Source organism: Palaemon carinicauda, chromosome 35, assembly GCF_036898095.1.
Source record: "Palaemon carinicauda isolate YSFRI2023 chromosome 35, ASM3689809v2, whole genome shotgun sequence".
NCBI classification, from domain to species: Eukaryota; Metazoa; Arthropoda; class Malacostraca; order Decapoda; family Palaemonidae; genus Palaemon; species Palaemon carinicauda.
Window position 1 is genome coordinate 56,156,697 of NC_090759.1, and position 24,657 is coordinate 56,181,353.

Genomic DNA, 24,657 nt, shown 5'->3' on the forward strand with positions numbered 1-24,657 from the left:
TTGAAATACAAAAATAGACCTATATTTCAAGAATCCATATAATTAGATGTCATGTACCTTCTAGAATAATGAATGCAACAGTATGAATCAAATATCAAAATTAGATTTAATGTTATTGTATTTGCAGACATTTAAATTTTCTTCACCCTTCTATATACTGAACTTAATCGCATTAATTAATATAAAAAATTTGCTTAGCCTTAATTTGGTCCAATAGGATTTTCTAATATATCCAATTATATAAACATTTAATGAGCATTTCAATAAAAGTTACACAAAATTTATAATGATTCACAAGAGACTGTGTCAGTCTTTTTATATTTAAAGGTACTCATTACTGGAACTTAATGTGTTCATTTAAAATACTGATGGGTGGAAACTCGTTGGCTTTGGGGTAACGTAGACCAATACTCGAATTCTCTGGTATATATAATTTGATAGAAAAAAATCATGCTATTTCTTATAAAATTCTAAAGTGTTGTTATTATAGTATAATTTTAATGTAATTTCTTCTACGGAATAATTAAACAGTATAGAAAACGCTTATGTATATATTTATGAATTAAAAATATGGGACTGAAGCCTTAGTAACAAATTCAAACAGATAAAGTAATATGGCATGCCACGTGATGAGCGCTTGAACGCAGCCCCAACATAGCCATGTTGTTTTGATTGGTCCCGGCGTCCTCGCTGTGTCAACAAATCGTAGTAAATATATTTGTGATTAACGTGGTAAGAATTTTGAAATATGTATTATATGGAGTTTCTTAGCCAGGGGAAAGCTGGCATACGTAAATTGTGCTAAATAGGTGTCCAATAATAAGTGCTGGTGTAACTTATTGGTAGATAATGCTTTTAAGCAGAAAGAAAACAAACACGGGTCTGATCTATGTCTACGTAAAGTTAGGGTGATATTACTTCCGTAGATAATATGGATTCAGGCTGATCAGTTTATTATTATTGCTTGCTAAGCTACACCTCTAGTTGGAAAAACAGGGTATAAAGAAGTGTGGTATTTAGAATCTGCCTATCTTATAATAGCATTGGAGAAGTAAGGCTATTCCAGTGTAGCAGGAAATTTTTCCCCCTTTACAAATTCCACCTAGGAAAATTTGGTATTATTGTACCCTATTACAGGGTAATGTGACCTAGGGAAAAAATTACGTTTGGTTTCATTGTAGTGTTTTTTTTTTCGGAAAAGGTCCGTTCTCATTGAAAATAACACTCGTTCCTGTCGGAAATGAATAATTTTAGAAATACATATATGTATATATATATATACACACATATAAATATATATATATCTATAGCCATCGATAATGGGGGACCCCAGTGGGAACTCGGGTTTTGTTTGGTGAAAATAGCTTAGGGTAGATTTCAACCCCGGAAAAAGTATCCTGGGCTGTTATTCCCCCGGGGGTGAATTTCAGACCTAGGATTTTTCCCCTTATAGGCCATCTCTCTCCCCTCCACCCTAACGTAGAAGCTATGACCATTATTCCTTTGCAAATAAACCGTTCTCCAGTTATCACCCCTTTTCCATACGGACACAGGTGGGAATCTGGGACTTTGTGTGGGCGAAAATGGAAAAAACGTGATTATTTAACACATTTGAGGAAGCCTTTGTATATCAGCGGCCAGTTCCTCACACGTTCATTAAAAATGGACAGCAACTAGCCTGAACTTTCCCCCCTAACCTTACCTACAAGCCGTGTCCTTACCTAACGCGCCACTGCAATCCCCCTTACACTGCTGTATTCTAAGATATGATAATACATACAGATGGACGGTATCATACATGCACCCCCATTTGAGATTCGCAAAAGGCCATAGAACCTAACACTCCCTTAACCTAACCTAGTAGTTCCCAGATCACAGACTTAGCTAGGTGGCAATCCCTCTGAACCCCCTTCCAAGGTCACTAAACGGAGCCTTTGTTTATCAGTGGCCAGTTTCTCCTGTGTGGATTAAACAATGACATCAAATAACCTAAACTTTCCCCCTAACCTAACCTACAAGCCGTGTCCTTACCTACTTACCTAACGGGGGGCTAACACGCTCCTGCAAACCCCCTTATACTGCCGTATTCTAACTTACACATAATAATACATACCGGGGGCCGCTATCATATATACACCCCTATTTGAGATTCGCAAAAGGCCATAGAACCTAACACACCCACCTAACCTAACCTAGTAGTTCCCAGATCACAGACTTAGCTAGGTGGCAATCCCTCTGAACCCCCTTCCAAGGTCACTAACCGGAGCCTTTGTATATCAGCGGCCAGTTTCTCCCGTGTGAATTAAACATGGACATCAACTAACCTAAACTTTCCCCTTAACCTACTTACAAGCCGTGTCTTTACCTACTTACCTATCAGGGGGGCTAACGCTCCCCTGCGACCCCCTTACACTGCGGTATTGTAAGTTAGCCATAATAATACATACAGGTGGCTGCTATCATACATACACCCACACTAACCTGACAAGTCACAGACCTACCCCCCTTCTCAGGTTACAGATCCAGCCGGGTGTTAAGCCCAGCGACCCCCTTCCCAGGTCACAGACCAACAGACCAAGCCTCGGACCTCCCTACCCACGTCACAAACTCTAAATGTAAATCGCAAATCATTCCATCCCCTATGATTGACACCTACATCCTTTTTTTGTCATGGTAATCTTCACAGTCGAGTTACAATTAAATGTATTGCTCTTCAATATAAGATAACTCAGAATCACACTTACGACACTTCAAAGTTTGAGGGATAACACAATAAGATTTTAGAAAGGTGTACATTACATTAGGAGTAGGCCTACTGTAAGTCACCATGAAATTGTAGTTGCTATACGCCACCATAGCCATATGCTTATAACAGCAGTGGGGTTGGGGGGAGTCTTTTCCCAGAGGGGGGAAATATTATCCTGCAGCAAAACTCCCTTTTGGGGATATCGTGGGCTATGTTTCCCCTTTGGGGGGGGGGGGGGGGGGGGATTTCAGACCGGGGGAAAAACAAACCATTATTAGGTGGCAGTTTTTAAATTTTGGTCACTGAATGTATGATGACGGTCATGCCCCATGACACTCTTAGTTTCAACTGTATGGCTAAGAATATGGTAGTTTAAGGGTGTCGCAAGGTCATTTAGGTAAGTAGGTAAGGACACAGCTTGTAGGTTAGGCGGGGAAGTTTATGTTAGGTGGTGTTCTATGCACGTGGGAGTTCTGGTCAATCTTTATATGAAGGCTCCCTTATTTTTAGTTGAAAATATGAAGAATAGCTTACTCTAGGCTAATAATAGTTGATTTGCTGCAACAAGTCAAAACTTGTGCAATTAAAATCTCATTTAGTTAAATCTTACTTTGTAGTTCGTTGGGATGTGCCAGGTCAGAAATCAAGATGTGAACAAACAAGAACACCACTTGACCTAACTTATAAGTTGTATCCATACTTACTATCCAACCATTAGATGGGCTACATCTCCCTTTTTACCTCTGTATCCTCAGCTTACCCTAAGACTAAGTCTCAACCTGGTGTTTGCTTCCATACCTGCTTCACTAGTGGCAAGGTAGCACCAAATCATAATATTTTATAAATTGTAAAACTGACTTCGTAATATCGTATGTCAGACAAAGAGAAACATTTCCCCATGTGGAAAATTGAGTTTTGACAAGTAATAAAAAATTTCACGCCTGACCCAAGCAACACAGACACCTCTTAATCTTTGCCTGGTACGTGTATAGATTGTTGGGTCACTAGGCCACAGCCTGCATGGAAAATGAGAGTCCCTCATATTCGTGTCTATTGTCACCCATATTTTATTGTATCTACGAGTATGTTGGTTAATGAATTAACAATAATTATTCACTCACTGGTCTTCAGTCCACCATGGCTCGCAATTAAATATTATTTGTTCCAACACGGAGTACTTACCTCGAACTACTTTCTTAGGAGTATCTGGGATTCTCCTCCCAACCGACCAAATTTTTGAGTAGTTCCCCTATCTCCGTTTTCTCTAGTGGGGTTCCTCCGTGGCGGATAGATACTCGCCCTGAGGCGAACCGTGTCAGAGTGCGAGAACATGAACCTAGGTCTCAGTCGCGGCGCTGTTCACATCTTGTCGCGCTCTCACACCCCGTCCGACCCTTTCTGTAACCACGTGGTTCCCTCGTGTTTCCCATTCATTTGTGCCTCCTTTTGTCCACCCCCTTTCCCAGTGTCTCGTGTTGCTTGGTGTTCCTAGTGTTGCATTATGGAATCCCAACGTCGTTGCCCCTGGCCTAAGGCTGGTAAGTCCTGTGGTGCGGGGCTTTCGAAGCCTGAGGTAGACCCTCATTCGCTGTGCTCCTTGTGCAGGGGCAGTGTTTGTTTCCCGTCGGCCACGTGTCCGGAGTGTGCAGGCTGGTCCGAAGTCCAGTGGGCCCTGTACGCCACAAAAAAGAGGAAGGCGGCGAAGCGGTCCCCTAAGGAGGTAGGCGCCGCTTCCCCTTTGGCTTCTCCTGCCGCCCCTTCGGAGTGAGGTTCCCCGTCTCCTTCCCCTAGCCTGAGTAGGGGACGAGGTAAGTCCGTTGCGGGGAAACGGCCCATTGCCGTTCCCCATTAGTCTGATTTTATTGATGTGGTGGATGTTGTGTCACAGGCATGTGGGGGGCCTGCTGGGAGGGTGGGAGTGTGTTCGGGAGACGAGGTCCTGGTGCCCGCAGGACCCGTCTCTACTGAAGACCTGGTGTGGGGGAAGACTGCTACGGCTCCTTCCCCCGCTCCGTGGCAAAGTGTTTCAGGTACCGCAGCGCCTGGGGGAGACACAGACAAAGAGAGGCAGCCGACAGATTCGTCAGACCCCGACTCCATCGTCTGGACGGCCCCAAGGACGCCCTTCAGATCGCCGATGCGTCAGGAAGAAAAGTTTGATTGGTGGTTCGCGTCAAGGAAGGCCCTACTGACTCCCCCAGCGCCGCCTGATTTCATGCAGCCCGCCTGATTTCTTGCAGCCCTTCACGCCGATAGAACAACGACATGATCCTGCATCAGTAACGGAGGATTCGGCCAGCTCTTCCTCCAGCTTTTCTTCCTCTTCCTCATCGTCGTCGTACGACTCATCATCTTCGGAAGACGACGACTCCCGGGAGGGGAGAAGGAAGCGGAAGAGGTCCCGCAAGTCGAAATCTTGTTCCCGGTCAGGCAGTTCCAGGAAGAAGTTGAAATCATCGAAGCGGAAGAGCAAGCACAGGCGCCCTTCCAAGGACAGGTGGGCTCAGGCAGCTTTCCTCCATAGCGGGTCGATCAGGACATCTGCCGCTCCAGTGTCTGCCTTCTTGGCCTCTGGAGCCGCCCCTATGCCCCTGCCATGCTTGTCGACCGCTCGACCCGCACGCCGGTCAAAGCCGTCGACTCAGGTCGGCTTTGCCGTCCCTCTGCCCGCCAAGTCACCGGCTCCATCCGCTCAGCGGAGAGAGCCGCTGTGCTGACCCGGCAGCTCTTCATACGGACCCGGTACCACGGCAGCTCGGCTAAAGCGCCCTGGATACCCGGTGGTACATCGTGGGACCCATGCCCCACGACTCTCCCCGAGCGGAGGTAGACCCTTGACGGCTACCTCCGTCCCGGCGCCTTCACCCGTGGCGGAAGGACCCGCCCCTTCGATTCGCCCAGAAGAGGAGGATGTAGCCTCCCACATGGACCCATCCGGACTCGCAGATGGACATGGCGAGGAGGACCGGGTGGTTGATGGCTTGATAGACGTCGGGGACTGTACGTCAGATGAGGTGTCTTCCTACAGGAAGGTTCTGGCCCTCATCAGGCGTCATCATTGCCTGGACGAACCAAAGCCGGCGACAGAGCAGGCTTGGCTCTCGGGGTTGGGGAGGATGGTGGATAACCCTGTCCAGCAGAAGCCATCCTTGACCCTCCCCTTAGCCCCTGATGTCAAGCTCGGTAGGGAGCATGTCGACAGGTACGTCGCGGGGCAGGTGAACTCCCTCAGGGCCCAGGGGTCCTTCAAGTTACTTCCGGGTTTGAGGACCCAGAAGCGGTTCTACGTCCCCGACGGTCAGCACTCGGGGTCCCATTCGGTAGAGGCAGCAGTGGCCTCCCTCAACCAAGGCAACACCGATAGGACCTTCTCTGCCCCGGTGTGCTTCTCTCCAGCCGAGGCTTCCATGATGGAAGATACGGCTCAAGACATTGTCAACGTGACTTCTTGGCTTGACTGGTGGGCCTGTACGTTGGTGAGCTTTCAGCTGGCCCACGATCTGACGGTTCCGGAGAACCAGGCTCTACTTCAGGAACTTATACGTTCAGGGGGGAAGGCTATGAAATTCCTCACCTTCCAGTCTTTCACTCAGACAGCCAATTGGGTGCTTCGGAGGAGGGATACAATCCTCAACAAGCTGTCCCGTAAGCTCCCCGAATGAGAGGCGAAGTGTTTGAGGAACTCGCCAGTGTGGGGCAAGTCCATCTTCCCCCTGATAGCGGTAGAAGAGACTATGGAGAGAGTCTGGAGGCTAAAAGAAACAGCGGACGCCAGACACTCAGCCGTGAGACGGCCCTCGCACAGAAGGGTTATACCAAAAGGGTCCCACCCTCCTATGTCCCAGTCGAGGAGAGACTCCCCTTCGTCAACCTGGCGGCAGTCGTCTCAGCCCCCCCGTAGAGGAAGTTCTATCCCTCAGGCCTCCTTTAGGCCTAAGCACTCCGGCTCTAGGAGAGGCCGTTCAAGCCGCGTCTCCAGAAGGAGGTAGGAAGAGAGGCCCCCCCTCTCCTGCCGAAGCCTCAGGTAGGGGGATGCCTCAAACATTTTTGGCAAGCATGGCAGGACAACGGGGCGGACCCATGGTCCGTAGCAGTCCTGAAGGAGGGATACAAGGTCCCCCTCCTGACGGAGCCGCCCCCTCTGATTCCCGATCACCGAGCAGAATGGCAGGCACCCAAGGACCACTTGAAGAAGGCAGCTTTACAGGAGGAGGTGTCAGCCATGCTGAACAAGGGAGCCCTAGAACTAGTGGAAGATCCGTCCCCAGGGTTCTACAGCAGGCTCTTCCTGGTAGAGAAGGCGACGGGGGTGGAGACTGGTCATCGACCTCTCGGCCCTCAACAAGTTTATCAGCAAGACGGACTTCAAAATGGACACTCCGAAGTCGGTGCTGGCAGCCTTGAGAGAAGGGGACTTCATGATGTCCCTGGATCTCAAGGATGCATATTTCCAGATCCCTGTCCACCCCTCCAGCAGGGAGTTCCTCAGAGTGAAGTGGGGTTCCCAGTCTCTGCAGTTCAGGACCCTTTGCTTCGGCCTGTCGACGGCCCCTCAGGTGTTCACAAGGGTGTTCGCCACAGTGTCAGCCTGGGCGCACAAAAAGGGGATCCGGCTGATCTGCTACCTGGACGACTGGTTGCTTCTTTCAGCCTCAGAGGCAGTTTTGAAGTAACAAGGCGTGGAGTTGTTGCGGTTCTGCAGGGACTTGGGAATCACCATCAACATGGAAAAGTCGCAGTTAGTACCCTCCAAGAGAATGACATACCTGTCGATGGTCCTAGACTCGAAGTTGGGGAAAGCATTCCCCTCTGCAGAGAGGCTCGAGAAGTTGGATCAGGTCCTTCTCCCCTTCCAAACAGACGTACCCAGGAGAGCCAAGGATTGGCAGAGACTGATAGGCCACCTGGTATCACTGGAGAAGTTGGTTCCCTGGGGAAGACTCAAGCTGAGAGAGGTTCAGTGGAACCTAAAGGAACTCTGGTCCCCGGGGGAGACTCCGCACAGGGTGGTCGGCGTGTCATCGGAGACAAAAGTGACGAAGTGGGGGTCCGGCAGGACAAACACACTAAAAGGAATGGCTTTCGCGACCGCCCCTCCGGAGATGTTGCTCTTTACGGACGCATCGAAAGAGGGGTGGGGAGCTCATCTCCAGGAAGAAATGGCAAAATGCAAGTGGTCCCAAGAGGAGAAGACCTTACATATAAACGTGCTCGAGTTGTTAGCAGTCCAAAGAGCTTGCATGAGGTTCGTTCATCGTCTCCGAGGAAACATGGCGGCCCTCATGTGCGCCAACGCCACCGTGGTAGCCTACGTGAAGAATCAAGGAGTGCTCAAGTCAAGGGAACTGTGCGACCTCACGGCAGCGATCCTGGATTGGGCCGAGAAAGAACACATTGAGCTGACGGCCAGATTCATTCCGGGGAAAAAGAACGTCTTACTCGACGGCCGCAGCAGGATAGGTCAAGTGGTAGGCTCGGAATGGTCCCTGCACCTGGAGGTAGCCCAGACACTCCTAGGCAAATGGGGGTCCCCAGTGATAGATCTGTTTGCCACGAGGATCAACACCCAGCTCCCGGTATTCTCTCTCCAATCCCGGATCCTACAGCAGCGTTCGAGGACGCCTTTCAGCATCCGTGGTGCGGTCTCGACGCATACGCCTTCCCTCCCTTCGGAACACTCAGACAGGTCCTCGACAGAGTCAGACAGTCAAAGAACCTGCGGATGACTAGTAGCGCCCTGGTGGCCGGAGAGAGAATGGTTCGCAGACCTGAAGGAGTTAGCAATTCTCCCACCGTGGTCGCTGCCAGACAGGGAAGACCTTCTCCGTCAGCCCCACTTCAAAAAGTTCCACGAAAACCCTCGGTCCCTCCGGCTACACGCGTAGAGGTTATCGAGCGTTTGATGAGGAAGGAAGGGTACTCGTCAAGGACCGCCACGAGGATGACAGGTTATCTTAGGAGATCATCAGTCGTAGTCTACCAGGCGAAATGGGCTACGTTTGTAAAGTGGTGCACCTCCCAGAACCTGAGGCCGCTGAACGTATCTATTCACGAAATAGTAAATTTCCTGGTTAACCTGAGGGACGACCTAGGAATATCCATCTCGGCGATTAAGGGAGTTCGAGCCGCACTGGGCCAAGTCTTCCTCTTCAAAGGACTTGACCTCGGAGCATCCCGACAGATCTCTATGCTCATAAGGAGTTTCGAACAGTCATGCTCACCCCGCTCCTCCAGAGTGCCGCAATGAGACGTAGCCAGGGTCCTCAAGTTCCTTACCAGGCCACCCTTTGAACTGCTTAGGAACATTCTCGATAAGGATCTTACTCTTAAGACGGTCTTCCTCCTAGCCCTAGCCTCCGCCAAACGAGTCAGTAAGCTACACAGGCTGTCGTATGAGGTCTCACACTCGAAGGGTTGGAAAGACCTGAGTTTTAAGTTTCTCTCGGACTTTGTGGCCAAGACCCAAAATCCTGCCTTCTGGGATCCCAAGTTCGAAAGCTTTTCGGTCCCAGCTGTCCCACGTTCGAACAATCCCGAAGACTTATTGTTGTGCCCGGTCAGGTCGATCAGAAAGTACCTAGAAAGGACAGCCAGACTTCGTCCTGAGATCAAGAGGCTGTTCGTCTCCGCAGGCTCGGTTAAGAAAGCGGTGTCCAGAAACACCATCTCCTTCTGGCTCAGACAGGTCATAAGAGGGCTTATGACAGAGACGGTTCCACGTTGCCAGGTAAACCTTGACCCCATGACATTAGGGGTCTCACCACCTCCTTGGCCTTCGACAAAAACATGGCAGTGGGCCAGGTCCTGAAAGCAGGTACGTGGGCCAGGCAGTCTACGTTTACCGCCCATTACCTGAAAGACTGTACAAGGAAGTCCCTGGACTCCTTCTCCATCGGACCGGTCATTTCTGCGCTCCAACAGGTTTAAGGTCAAAGCCCCGGGGAAGCCCGTGGGAAGTAATTCCAAGAGACACAAGATCCTCCTTACTACCCCCTTTCCTGCTTCCCCCTGTTCCCTTTCCTTATCCTCCGCCCATGTGAGAGTTGATCGTTGGAGACGCCCATGCTCGGATGAAGATTGTAAAGAGGTGAGTTACAGAGGCCCTGAAAAGGTTTTTGCGTAGTTCTCCCAGAGTCTCCTATCCCGTTTTTTGTGGTTAGTCAGAACTTAGCCTCCTATCTAGGTTCAGTCAGATAGTTTCATTTCTGGTCTCCTGGCCTGTAAGTTCACTCCCTCCTCCTAAGGTATAAGTCTCCTAAGAAAGTAGTTCGAGGTAAGTACTCCGTGTTGGAACGAATCACAAATTTTAAGTAATTTGTATTTTTCCTAACAGTACTTACCTCGAACTACTTTCGGGTTATGGTCCGCCCAGCCTTCCCCGAGTGTCTTACAGGAGTTCGAATGTATAGTTATCAAAGCTTACTGACGACCAAGACCTAGGTCCATGCTCTCGCACTCTGACCTGGGTCGCCTCAGGGCGAGTATCCATCCGCCACGGAGGGACCCCACTAGAGAAAACGGAGATAGGGGAAACTACTCAAAAATCTGGTCGGTTGGGAGGAAAATCCCAGATACTCCTAAGAAAGTAGTTCGAGGTAAGTACTGTTAAGAAAAATACAAATTACTTAAAATTTGTGATTTTATTGCTGCTCTGTTCTGGCAAGCGGTACATGTTGTGTTACGTGCGTTAGTCAAGTGGGCGAGTACTATGGCTGACAAAAAATCGGGGATCCAACAATTTACACCCTACCACTTTGCCTGCCCTTGTGCTGTCATTAGTAGATATTGAATAGCATGTTTCCCCTAACCTAACCTTGGGTGCAGTGTCCATATTTGTTGGCTGCATTCCCTATTTGCTTAATTAACCTAGGACATGAAACATCCCACCATGGTACCTGATCAGTGCAGGGTTAAGAAATATTTACAGTACCGGGGCACCGTTTTGTTGTAACCATGATGAAATATGGGGTTCATTTGTAGAATGTCGTATGCATCTGCAAACTAGTCCTATTAGAGATGGCTGGGAGGTCATATGAAGGCATTTCTTCCCCCCCAGGTAATGACATGATGTTGTAGGTAAGGTTAGTTGGGAATATTTTTAGTTAGTCCATATCTCTTTAATTTAGTGGACTAGAAAATTTATGTATTTTTTACAGTAATCATAGCGGGAAAAATAAGATAGGTACATGGTGTAGTTTTCATTGTTTTGAACGATTTTGCTGACAATAATTGTTGGAAACCCCTAGGTTATGAGTTATGGTATTCATTCCTCCAACTCCTCAAAAGTACTTATATCCAACAGAAATGAATATTAGTACTGTTTCATATAAAAAATATTGGTAAATTCCCCAAAGACCAATCGGTTCTGTAAAACAACCGCCATCTTCTCCATTTAAACCTTAATACTACATTAAAAGCAGTGACACCATGCTATTAATAGGCCTTTTAATGTGATTTCAGCATAAGAACACGGTTTTACAAAACAGTAATTTCACTTATAACAGAATTATATTTTTATTAGATAAATTTTACTAACAACAGAACTTAATTCAAGTTAGGAGTTACTTACCTTATATGGGACAAATGTTATCGAAGTGACGTCACAGTTGTTCTGGAGGTGTGCTAGTTTGCATATACGTACTATAATCCTGTTTCATATTGTTTCAGTGTGCTGTGTACACCTAAGGAGAGAAAATGGTTGAAGTTATTGCTTGATTTTGTTCGTGGTTGGATGTCGAGTGCCACACGTTTAGTGAACTAATGTTCTGCATTGGCAGGATTAATGGTGTTTCTTTAAGATTGCCGAAATTTTGAGCAGAGTGCAAAATTAATGAACTGATTAATGAGTATATTCCACATTATTTTATATTGTTAGGTATGAATATACAGGTATATTACAGATGACTGAGGGTTGTCTGTACTACAGTAATACTGGAATAACACTACTAAAAGTGACGTGATTACACAATAGTAATTGAATGATTTCACGGTGCAAACAAAGTAATGTATGGAAGTTTCGAGATGCTATTTTGTATTCATTGTTGATACGTTAAACTGATTTAGAAAAACTGTATCCCTGAATTATCCTTTGGTAAACTTGTCCCCTATACTGTTGTAAAGCAGTCTTAGACTTAAACTACATTTTGAAAGCTGTGTACCAGTATTGTTGCGACAAAAAAAGTAGAGGTGATTTAAACAGCTGTCTGTACAAGTTATAACCAGGTCTTGTTGAAAGATATTTATTAGATTTATTGCCTAGCAGCTGTGAGTATAAACTACCAGAAAGTAAAGTTCTAATTGTTCCGATACATATACTAACCTCGTCCTTTACATAGGATAGATTTACTGTACAGCAGAGCTGGAGTACACACCCTTTAAAATTTGTAATGAGGTCTAAACAATCCTACTGACAGGTAATGCAGGAAGCACTGTCTCCTGCTGGCTCACTGACAAACCACTTTGATTTCAACTGTTGGTGTGAACAGACATTCCCATCACTGGAGTATTGGCTTACTCTAAATTTTTCTTTTCCAACATGTTTTGGGGTATTTACTGCAGTGAGGATGCCAGATATGTGGGTATGCAAGCATGCATGAGCTCATCAGTCCGTTGGAGCCTGACAGAGGACAGAAACACAAAGTGCGTACCTGTCCTCTCCTGTGAGAATCTCGTTTATCTTGCAGAAAGCTCAGAAGTGCTAGTGTGCACCTGTACTTGAGCGTCCTAGCTCTTCGTAGCTTTCTCACTACTGCCCCGTAGAACGCGTCTACGAGCGTGCTCTCACCTCGTACTCTAGGAGTGTATGAGCTATACAAAAGGACAAGCTGTAGCGCAAGTCATCCATCAACCTCGATTCACGCACATGCACCATTGGCTGCTACAGCGTGCTATGCTTCAGCTGACTCGTATCGCGAGTTAGGTAGACAACACTAGAGATATCTGCTACAGCTGTCTAGTGCACCAAGTCTGCACTTGTTATCTAATTACAGGCTACAGGTCTCTGAGGATGTGCAAGGGAATTCAATCCTGGTTAAGGATCAAGAGAACCTTAGACTAGTCCAAGAGATACCGCTCTCCAGACTAGACCACCATTAGCAATCCTCACACTTCATGACGTACTGTACCTTAGGAAGTCAGGTCTCAGGCATCCCAGAAGTCTATTCCCCAACTTAAAGAATTAGGTACAGACAATAGACATCAACATCAGTTGACCCCTTCTCTGAGTGACACCTTTCATTTGGGGTTCGTTAACTCTTAAGGAAATCTCTTACTTGTACGAATTTTATCCTTTGCACATTTAGACCAGATCTCGCTCTCCCTCTCTTTTGACTAGGAGTTGCGAAGCTTAAGTTTCCTGTTGGCACCAGTAACAATCCCTTGATTATGACATGAGGGTCCTGAAGGATGGAGGGTGCCTGCTAGCCTCATTAGTTCTGTTCCAGTTGGTTATAGGAGGAAGGAGAGTAAAGACCAAAAACCATCTCAAAGTATAGGGCTGTTCATATGAATATGGACCCCAGGACTCCAAGGAAAGTTCAGCTTTCAGAGGTACCACCATCTCCTTGGAAAAGTGTTAGAGAAGGCCCCTTTAGTTCCTGTTCTACTTACCATGGGGAAGATGGGGAATCTTATTTGGATTTTAACTCCCCTTAGCACCGGCATAGAATGGCGCCAAAAGAGGAAGACTTGGACTCGATCAATGACTCTAACGCATTTGACGGCACTCTCCCTCATCCGTCTTGTCTGAAGGCCCTTGACACTGTATCAGTGGTGAAGGGCTCTGTGTGGACCATTAAGCTCCGCTACAGAAAGAGACCTCTCTGTGATAATGGTCTCTCTGCTGGCTTGCCTCGGCCAAAAGGGTTGGCTAGTTGCACAGTCTCTCCTCGGACATCGCTCATTCAAGAAGAAGGGGGCAGGTCTCATTCTCCTTCATCCATGAGTTCATTGTGAAGACCCAGAACCCATTGGTTCCTGGTCTTAGATTGTCTTCTTTTCATATCTCTAACTTTAAGAGGTAACCGATGATTCTGATCAGTTGCCTTTGTGCCCTGTGATAGCGCTAAGGTACCATCTCAAGTGAACAAGCTCCACTCACCCCCACATTAAAGATCTCTTCGTATGTACAGGCAGATTAAAGAAGAAAGTGATGAAGAACACGGTCTATGCTTGGATTAGAGAAGTCATTACAGTATTCGTTCAGTTAGTCCATTGTCACCTTACTCTGTAAGGGTAGCGCAAATCAAAGCGCATGATGTTAGGGGTTTCATTAAACCCTAGCATTCAAGAAGAATCTGTCTGTGGCGCAGGTTCTCCAAGCGGCCATCTGGAAATGTCAGAAGACTTTCACAGTCCACTACCTTGGCTCCTCTCACAAGACCATTAACTCCATATCGAGGACAGAGGTTACATGTTAGTCTGGGGTGAATGTAAGAATGACTGGCTTTTTCTTCTCTTTCACCTTTCCCTTTCTTGGGCACATTATCTGATACCATGTCAGCGGGATCCGACCTTTTTGTAGGTAACCCCCACTTTGTTATTTTAGTGTTAATTGTAGAGGTGCCTACCTCACACTCTTTACGAAGGGAAGTGTGATGTAACTATTATTTATGTCAAAGGTAGGTCAACCCATTACTTAAAACTGCCGAAAGTTACAACAGAGTAATTCTGGTCATTACCCTAGGTTGCACAGGCCGCTGGTAATACTAAACTACTGGAGCACGAGGTGCAAGGATTCCTCACTGTCTGCTATACAGCATCCGAGGATGGGCATCCTGGGTTTAAAGTTTCCAGCCAGATGGAATAGGGACTTCTTTCCACCTAAGGATGAGTCTCCAATGTAAAGGACGAGGGTTTGTATATGTATCGGTACAAATGACATCTGTAAGTAATTTGTATTTTTCCTAACTACAGTATATAAATCTGAGTCCTATACTCAAATTTATCCACCATCACCAACCCCGTAAGTCCCAGCTGTAATCAAAGTGGTCAGTGAGTCAGCAGGGTCGGTGCTTCCTCCGTCACTGACAGGTGATTACCTGTCGGATTTTTTACACCTCGTTATAAATTTGTTCCGTAACCGAAATACAAACCACGCTATTTACATAGGGGGTATTACTTTCGGCGTAGCTGAAATGACGAGCCATTAGAATTTTAACGAGGGTTAATTACCCCCGCGCTAGTTAGCAAGGGGGTAGGGGAGTGGTAGCTAGCTACCCCTCCCCCCCTCACACACCGGTGAACTGCTTCACTTCACTTTTGGCTTGGGCGATGAGCAGACATCTCTGCTTTGCCCTCGCATTATTGACAGCCTTAATTTTGTTTTGCTTTTTCTTTCAGCTTGTGTGCTTGAAGTTGGCCTCATCCTTCCTTCCTATCATGCGGAAGTGCCCTGGACTCCCCGACCGCCCTTGTGGAACGTTCATGTCGGCGGTCGAGACGGACCCTCACACCTTATGTCCGCATTGTCGAGGTCAACGGTGTGAAAGGGATAAAAACTGTAGTGAGTGCAGGTAGTGGTCTACCTCCCAGTGGGAGAGGTTTGCCCGGCGGCGTAAGAAGAAGTCTAAGCGTGACCTTTCTCCTTCAAGGGCTGCCTTGAAGATGGAAGGTTCCAAGGACTCTTCTTCCGCTGCCCGAACCACCTCCGAAGCTCCCACTCGATCGGTCTCTCGTGAGAGGCCGGCGAGTGGTAGCGTAGGACATTCTTTTGTTTCCCAATCTCGGGGTTCGGGAGAGGGCGTTGCCTCCCATAGCGAGGCAGCTCCCCCTCCTCCTCCGGGGGAGGGCATTGATCTTGTTGATGACCATGTTGCCTACGATGACCTCTTACAGCTTTGGTCTTCCTTGGGGCTTAAGGGCTCGCCCTCCAGGGAAGCCCTGTTTGACCTGATCCAGTTGGGTGCAGCTGTCAAACAGTCGCCGGTAATAGCAGAGGTAGATCCTCTGTCTATTGTCGACGTTGTTGTGGCAGAGGCTTCCGACGGGTCGGATCAAACCCCTGCTGCGGTTGCGGATGTTGCTGAAGGCTCAGTTCTCCCCTCTGAACATCCTTCGAGGGAGGAGCTGGGTCCAACGGTCTCTCCTGCGGGTGATTCTCTCCCTCGGGGGAGTGCACTGACAGAGACTCCTCTTCGGAGGACAGACGATGGTGTTGCTGTGCCTCGAGGTCGTCTTCGCCGTAAGGCTCGCCCTCCTCTTCGCCGTAGAGGCCTTCCTTCTCCTTACAAGGGAGTTAGGAGGCGCCTCTTCGGATTTTCGCCTTCGACGTCCCCCGCAGAGGATCCTCCACGACGAGAGCAAACCGTTGTAGCTGCATCGCTAGACCTCTCCGCAGATTGTTTGCAATCTCTGACGCCTGCCAGACCTTCCAGTCTTCCTTCTCCGTTCCTGGACGCTGATGCGCAGTGGGCGCCATCGCTCCCCGTTGTCCAACGGGCACTGGTCCCTTCGGGGCAAAAGGGCTTATCCCACAATGTGGGTGAGTCCCTTAAGTGCCAGGATTTACCTGCGAGCCCACGATCTCCTGCGCGCAAGCGCTCTCCTGCTTACCAGAGTTCTACTGATTCAACGCGCCGACGATCTCCTGCTGAGTCTCGCCGTAGATCTCCTGCTCGCCAGCGCTCTCCTGTGCTACAGAGACCTCCTGTGCGCCAGCGCACTTCTGTTCCTGCTGCGTGCAATGCGCGCCATCGGTCTCCTGAGCGCCCACGATCACCTGCTCGTCAGCGCATAACTGCGCACCCTGTTTCTGATGTGCGCCAATGTTCGCCCGCACGCCCATGATCTCCGGATCTGGGCGCAGGCAAGGACATTGTTCCTCCCCCTCCTCGCCTACGCGCCATTGCGTGCACTCACCTGTGCGCACTTCTAAGGCAGCCCGAGTACCTGCGCGCACGAGCGCCCACGAGATGTCCTCTTAGGCCGCCCCCGAGCGTTCGCCTTTGCGCGCAACCTCGCCCTCTGGTCCTGCTCCCCAGCTGGTTCCTTCTGAACGCGCAACTGCGCGCCAACGATCTCCTGCGCGCCACCGATCTCCTGCGCGCCAGCGATCTTCTACGCGCCAGCGATCTTCTACGCGCCCGCGCGATTCCTCGCCTGCGCGCAAGCGCTCTCCAACGCCAGGCTTCTGATCAACACCTGACTTGGAAGACGGTGTTCCTGCTCGCTTTGGCATCAGCCGAGCGGGTCAGTGAACTTCATGGTCTTTCATACGACGTCGCCCATTCAAGGGGATGGGGGGAGGTAACGTTCAGGTTCGTCCCTGAGTTTGTAGCTAAGACTCGGAACCCTGGAGTCCCAGACCCACGGTTCGACTCCTTCAGGTTTTCGAGTCTCCGTTCTGTAACAAGTGACCCGGACCATCTGCTACTATGTCCAGTGAGAAGTCTGAGGCGTTATCTGAAGAGAACAGCTGCAGTCCGTCCCCGTGTGCAAGCCCTGTTTGTGAGCACGGGAAGGACGAAGAGGAGGGTCACCAAGAATACCATCTCAGGTTGGATTTGAAGGGTCATCCACCACGCCTTGAATCCAGATCCTCCTCCGTCACGTCGTCCCAGAGCACACGATGTCAGAGGCATCGCAACGTCTCTGGCTTTTAAGAGAAACTTCTCGGTGACGCAGGTGCTACAAGCTGGGGTCTGGAAGCGTCAAACGACCTTCACAGCCCACTACCTGCAGGACGTGACCCACAGGAGCCTTGATACATTCTCTATCGGCCCTGTGGTGGCTGCACAACAGCTGGTCTAACCTCAGGCTCCTTAATGGACAGGTAGCAGAAGGTTGAGGGCATTGTTACCCGGTTTTAGACTGCATGAATGAAATAGTATGTCTGGCCCTTACTTCTTTCTTCATCCTCCCCTCTCTTGGGGAAAGCAGCATCCTGGGTTCTCTGCATAGCTGACCTCAAACCTCTGCAGGTAAACCATGCTTCCTTGTGTTCCTAGTACAGGTATTAAGATAATACTGTCGCGTCCCCCATACCCTGACGAGGTGGTATTGGGAACGTCCTAACCTAGAATTCCATCTAAAGGACTTCAGGTCAACTTCCTAGGACGAGTCACACTTCAATCCTCGACACACAAGCATATGTAGGCCGCACATACTTGCGAGGTGCAGGGACTCTTTTTCTCGGGTGCTGCTCACTCGGATTCTGAGTCCCCAGGCAAAGCCAAAGCCAGTAAGGCTGGGATTTTCCACCCTACCTAAGGGTTAAGTCACCCTATGTAAATAGCATGGTTTGTATAAGTGAAGCAGTTCACTGGTGTGTGAGGGGGGGAGGGGTAGCTAGCTACCACTCCCCTACCCCTTTGCTAACTAGCGCGGGGGTAATTAACCCTCGTTAAAATTCTAATGGCTTGTCATTTCAGCTACGCTGAAAGTAATACCCCCTATGTAAATAGCTAAGGTTTGTATGGTTAGGAAAAATACAAATTATATCCGAATTTGTCATTTTAATGTAGTGTACTCCAGCTCCACTATAAATCTATCTTACGTAAAGGACTCGGGTTTGTATAGCAAGGAAAAATACAAATTACTTTCAAAATTGTCATTTTTTGGAAGGGTCGTGTTAAAATCTTACGAGGTTTGTGAGCATAGCTTTTAATTCAAAGCTTAATTGTTCCCACCTATACAAACCCTTGTCTGATACATTAGGAGAATGATACCAGCAAAGCTGAAATACGGCAGTTGAAAATTATAACGAGGTGTCAACAACCATCTGGTAGTTACCAGTTAAGTAGCAGGAGAAGCACTGCTTCCTTGCTAGCTCACTGACAACCACTTTGATTCCAGCTGTAGGTGAGGACAGATGGTCTTGCTAGCTTTGAAGATTGGCAGACTTTCTAATTTTTTCTTTTTCTATTTTTCCAGCAGGTTAGCCACTTGTATACAGTAATACCTTGGTATTCGACCATAATTCGTTCCAAAAAGATGGTCAAAGACTGATGCGTTCAAATACTGAATCATTATTTCTCATTACAAATAATATAGAAGTGAATAATGGGTTCGAAGCCCCAGTTGATTCGCTAGTACCATGACATACCTTATTAGCATAAAAAAGTGATGCAGTTACATAGCTTTTACAATGACACGAAAGCCAATAAAAATAAAAACATTGGAAGTCATTTCAACATAAGAAAACTTACCTTTTTACTTGTGATATGAGGGCTTAAGTGGATGGTGGAGTGGGGAGGAAGGGAAGAGTTATTTGCGGGAGGGGGAATCCCCTTCCATAAAAACATCTATAGTCCATTTCTTTTAGCGAGTCATATTTGCACCGATTTGCAGTGGTGCCCTTTTAGCTCGGAATAGTTTCCTGATCGCTGATTGGTTGGACAAGATAATTCTAACCAATCAGCGACCAGGAAACTTTTCCAAGCTAAAAGGACACCGTTGCGAGTTGGTGCAAATATGACTCGCTAAAAGAAATGGACTATAGTAATTGAGGATCTAGTTTTTCCCATTTTTTGTCACTTTGTGGCAGGTTTTTCTTTAATTGAAAATTTATGCAATACTCCTTACCTTTGGCTTTTTTGCAAAATTTTATCGTAATGAGACATACTGCAACATTATCAATGGAAACTTGCAGTTAGACTCTGAGGGAAAAGCAACTGTGCTTAACCTTCTTCCTGTGTTTCCCAAACTTCCTCCACTAGGAGGCAGACCACTCCCCACGCTCGTCACAACTCCACTAACGACATGACCTGCAAGGGCGACCCTCACAACCAGGACATGTTCGCATGAGAGCGTCAACGAAGAATCACGATTACACCGAAAGAGAAAGTCAGCCTAAAATGAGCATGAACAACAATGTTCGTCAACGTCTATGGTAACCTTGAGGAGGAGAGAGGAGAGACAACCACTCTCTAGAAGCCATAGAAAAAGAGTGATTAGTTCACCACTCCTTGAGTATATATACAGATGGCTGGTACCACTAGACATCTCCTATCCAGGCTCTGGGTAAGGTTGCCACCTTGTACCAAAAAGTCTAATTGGTTACCTTCAAGGTTTGCCGAAAGATACATCCATATATAAATAATGGAAGGTTTGTATCAGTTAGGGAAATTATAAATTATCTACAAATTTTTCATAATGATAAGGTTATTACGGTATCAGGATGAGATTTTCAACAAAAGCTTGAATTTCACTCCTCTTAGCTTAGATTTCTAGCACTTTTTTACAAATAAATGCCTCACTAAAGCTATCACCTCGTAACTGTTTCTCTACTTCCTCAAGTATCTGAGGCCTTTGCTTCATCAAAGTAGTCGCTCCTTTAGCAACATTAGCTCCCTTTATTATTTTTCCATTCTTTAAAATAGTCAATATTGTTAGCTTAGCCAGAGTATTTGAGAGCAAGCTCCAAAACACGCATTCCATTTTATGCTTGGCAATGATTTCCTTTTTCAATTCAATTGTTGTCTGCACTGTTTTCCTTTTTACTTGACCACTTGAACTGATTTTCTTCTTTAGTCCCATGTTTTAGTGCTAATGACTCAAAATAAAAAGTATGCGACAGAAATCCTGATTTTATAGGGTTTGCCATCGATATACTGTACCTTTTTCTGACCTTACTTAATCACAAGCTTTCTATCTACGGCTCTCCATTTTCAGATCCAGATGCAGCATTCGAGGATACTTTCCAGCACATGTGGGAGGGTACCTTGACCTTTTACTTTGCTGATAGAGGCTCTGAGGGATTTGCCTGCTCTTTTTTACCTTTTTTGCCAGCCATACACCCGGATGTTTCACAGTGCAGTGGAATACCTTCGGCTTCATGCGTGGAGGTTATCTAGCAACTTCTCTCACAGAGAAAGGCTTTTCGTGCCAGGTTGTGTGAGTGATGTTTGGATACCTTTATTCATCAAGCCAAGTTAGCAATGCTCTGTGGTTGGTGCCATGGGAAGGGCGTCTTTCCTCTTGAAGCCACTATTCCGCTTATAGACGACTTTTCTTCACCTCCGTAAGGAGAAACTGATCCATTTCAGTTGTAAAATGCTACCGCTTCGCCTTAAGACAAACCTTTAGAGTAAAGGGAGTTGATATTTCTTCTTCAGCGGAACTTTCAATGCTCGTATGGAGCTTTGAGCAGACCTCTCCTCCAGTCGAAGCAAGACCACCCCCCTGGAATATTGTTAAGGAGCAGCGTTCCCTTAAGAGGGCACTATATGAACCTTTGGTCTGAATTCACCTCAGATAGAGATCTCATCCTTGAAACAGTTTTCCTTCTCGCCCTGGTTTCGGCTAAGCAGGTCCCTGAGTGCCATGGTCTCTCCTTTCACCTCGCCCATTCAAGGGAATGGAGGCAGGTCTTGCTCAGCTTTGTCCTTGAGTTTGTTCTAAAACTCAGGATCCATCGATACCCAATCCTAGGTTTTTATCTTTTCCGGTCTAGAACTTTAGAGATCTACAGCAACCGGTGATCCTGATCAGTTGTTATTGTGTCCCGTGAGAGTGCTGAGGCACTACTTTATTATCTCAAACATAAACTTGCAATTAGACCACACCTGCAGCATCTCTTCGATAGCGCTGGGAGAGTGAAGAAGAAAGTGACTAAAAACACAATTTCTTCGTGGTTAAGGGAGGTCATTGACCGAACCCTTTCACCTTCCTCCTCTTTCCACAAGATAAGACTGGTCAAAGCCCATGAAGTCAGAAGTGTTGGCTTATCTTTAGCCTTTTAAAAAGAATCTCCTTGTGACACAGGTATTACATGTAGGGGTGTGGAAACGTCAAGCGACATTCACTGCTTATTATCTGCGGTATGCGACCCACAAGTGTCTAGACTTTTTTTTTCTTATTTTTTTGCTAGGGCATATTGTAGTTGCACTGCAGGTGGTATAGCTATCTCGGCTCCTTACAGGACCATTAGCATTAGATGAGGGCTAAGGCTACATATCAGTCTGTGATTAAAGTAAAGAATGACTGGCCTTTTCTATTCATTTCAATCTTTCTCTTGGGGTAATCAAAAGCCTTGCCAGCTGAATTGGATCTCTATGTAGGTAAGCCCCATACAGCATGTTGCTATTCTATACTCAGTGTAGAAGTCTTTTCCCCACTCCTTATTAGGAGTAGTGTGATGTAGCCAGGCAAACCCTTAATTATATATGTCATATATACTGATAGCTTGAGTTAAATCCATTACATATACTGTATATGGCTGGTTTTATGACAGATTTTCAGCTGCGAACAACCCTTGGTGCCAGGGCCATGTACCATCCGGTATGCTTTAACTCTTACAGTATCCCAATGCACGAGCTTTGAGTATCCCGTGGCCAGTTGGATCAGGACTTCACTTCCTCCCGTCTAAGAATGAGTCACCTATGTAAAGGACGAGGCTTTGTATATTGTGTGGTAACAAATGACAAATTTGGAAGTAATTTGTATTTTTCCCTAACTATACAAACCCAAGTCCTTTACTTCAACTCCCTAGAAAGACTCAGCTGCAATCCAAGTGGCTTATGAGTGAGCAAGCGGTTTGGGGCAGTGCTTCCCATGCTATTGCACCGGTAACTACTGTCCTGTTGTTGACACCTCGTTTCAATTTTTAACTGCCGTATTCCAGCTTTGTTGTTGTCATTTTCCTATGTAAAGGATTTAGGTTTGTATAGTTAGGAATAAATACAAAATACTTCCCATTTTGTCAAATATATTTACTATTTATTACTTAAGAGTATATTATGGGATTTGTAGATGCATAAATGTGAGACATACAAGAAGACTTTTAAAGGTTAATATAACAGGGGTCCTCCAATTACAGTATACTGAAAATTAATTTTCTTCAGAAATAATGCAGGTTGTTTTTATGGGTAAAATTTACATACAGTAGTCATGTTGAATTTAAAAATAATAGTTTTGTATGCAATTCATTTTTGTGCTTATTGCTGAATTACAGTTGGATGTTTCAAGTGGTACGAATCAGCATTCTTTGCCAGCTTTAAATTGCTTAAAAGTTGAGAATCATCATTACCTTTAGTAATGGGTAATCCAGTTTGTGGTATGACCTAGATACTGTGAGAACATAATTGCAACAAAAAAATCATGCCGAAGAGCAAAGGTAGGTACCCGAAGTGCATGGAACTTGGTTAGTATATGTTCTGTTAGTACAGTACACTGTAGTGAGTAATGAGATGTAGCATTTAAAGGACTTTCTTAGGGTTTTTTTCAACTTGCATTTATTAATTTTTTTTCTTTAGAGTGTAGCTGTATTTGTATAAAACTTTGTAGGTTTGTAGGTGTATTGGTAAATTCAATACTACTAATGAAATATAATAGATGCTGTCACGAGAGATTCTTAGGATTGCAAAGAGTAAATTAAGGTATGGATAATTAAAGATGTAGATATATAAGATCAAATAGGCATGAGAGTGACGGAATCATTATTTAGTGGAAGGACAGGTCTGAAACTAGGTAAAAAGAGTTTGTTTGAAGGGAGATATTGGATAGATATAAATTGATTAATAAAGAAACTGGAAGTACTGTAAGAGTGTCTCCACAGTGAATAAATAAAGGTTTACAGTGTAAAGCCCAACAACTATACTTATCAGGATCTTGGAACACTTACAAAGAAAATGGAGGCAGTTTTAAAATGAACAAAAAATCCAAGATTGAAAGCTTGAATGCATTGAATAATCATACAGTAATACATATGAGAAGTTACCCAAAGATTGGTAACTTTAGGCCATAGATTTATATCGTTGACGAAGAGAGAAGAAAATTTTAAAGTTCCAAGTTTTAGGTATGGAAGTTACAGTATAAAAACCAGTCCGAAAGGCTAAGAAAATCTTAGAAAATGGTCATAGACAAGAGGTCTAGGCCAGATTGTAATTCAGGTAGGAAATGGCCAAAACAGTTAAGACAACTCATTTCATAAAAGATTCCATAACTTGAAAATGTAGGTGATGGTGAAGGAACTTGTAGAGCAGCATTCTTTACCAATTTAAGTTGTTTTGAAGGGTTACTCATGAATTAGGCTTTTATGCATTTATGTTTGAATGAGTACATCTTTACATGTTTATAGACAATAAACCTTGTATGGTATGCTTTCTGTTATGGTAAATGATGAAAAGCTTAGAAAAATAACTAATACCCTCAACATATGTGTCATGCCCTCACAGTATTGACCTACAGATACTGTACTGTTCAGTAGTCCTTGCTCATTTGTGCTATAATGTTGGAGATCTACCTTGGATAGTGGAATCTGTTGATAGGAATCTGAGACAGTACAGTTCTTATAAATACTTATTCCTACACGAATACAAAGCATCATCCTTTAATAGGAATATGACATTAGCGAAGCTGGAATGGCTGTTTAAACTTTGAATGAGGTAAATGTAATTGCCTGTCAGGTGGCTTGGATCAGGTGAGGCAAACCACACTTTAATTTCTTGTACAACACTGTACAGTACTATACAATGTTTACTTTTTATCAATTTATTTAGCAGAGATTCCCATGCTGTTCAATCTAAGAATAAGCATCCAAAATAAAGAATCTCTCTCTCTCTCTCTCTCTCTCTCTCTCTCTCTCTCTCTCTCTCTCTCTCTCTTTTTTTGCTATTATAAAGACATTAATTTATAATAATAATTAAAGTAAGATATTAGTAGTGTGTATATGTTTAATAAAAGTACATACATAAGGACATATTAGGGTGCTTTTGTATTAACTGACTCCTCCATTCTTGTCATTAATGTACCGTATTGATATACTGTACTCTGATGATGATTAAGAAACATTAAATCAATGAAGTGAAGGTGGATGAGACTGTAGGCACTGTAAAGGGGTTTGGATGATAGATTAGGTATTTCGAAAGGTTTTTGCTACTGATCTTCAGACACAGCTGCTAAAGGATTGTCTGTCACTTTTAGTTGATAGAAGTATTGGGGAGACTATGTTAGCATTGGATGGTGAATGATTT

At 45.8% G+C, this 24,657-nt stretch overlaps 1 long non-coding RNA gene across 1 annotated transcript; it reads left to right on the forward strand.

The window, feature by feature from the left end:
- Window positions 1–572: 572 nt before the first annotated feature.
- On the forward strand, window positions 573–22,800 carry LOC137627754 (uncharacterized). Its single transcript, XR_011041215.1, has 2 exons — window positions 573–732; window positions 22,638–22,800. It is a non-coding gene; the product is annotated as an uncharacterized lncRNA (long non-coding RNA).
- The last annotated feature ends 1,857 nt before the right edge of the window (window positions 22,801–24,657 follow it).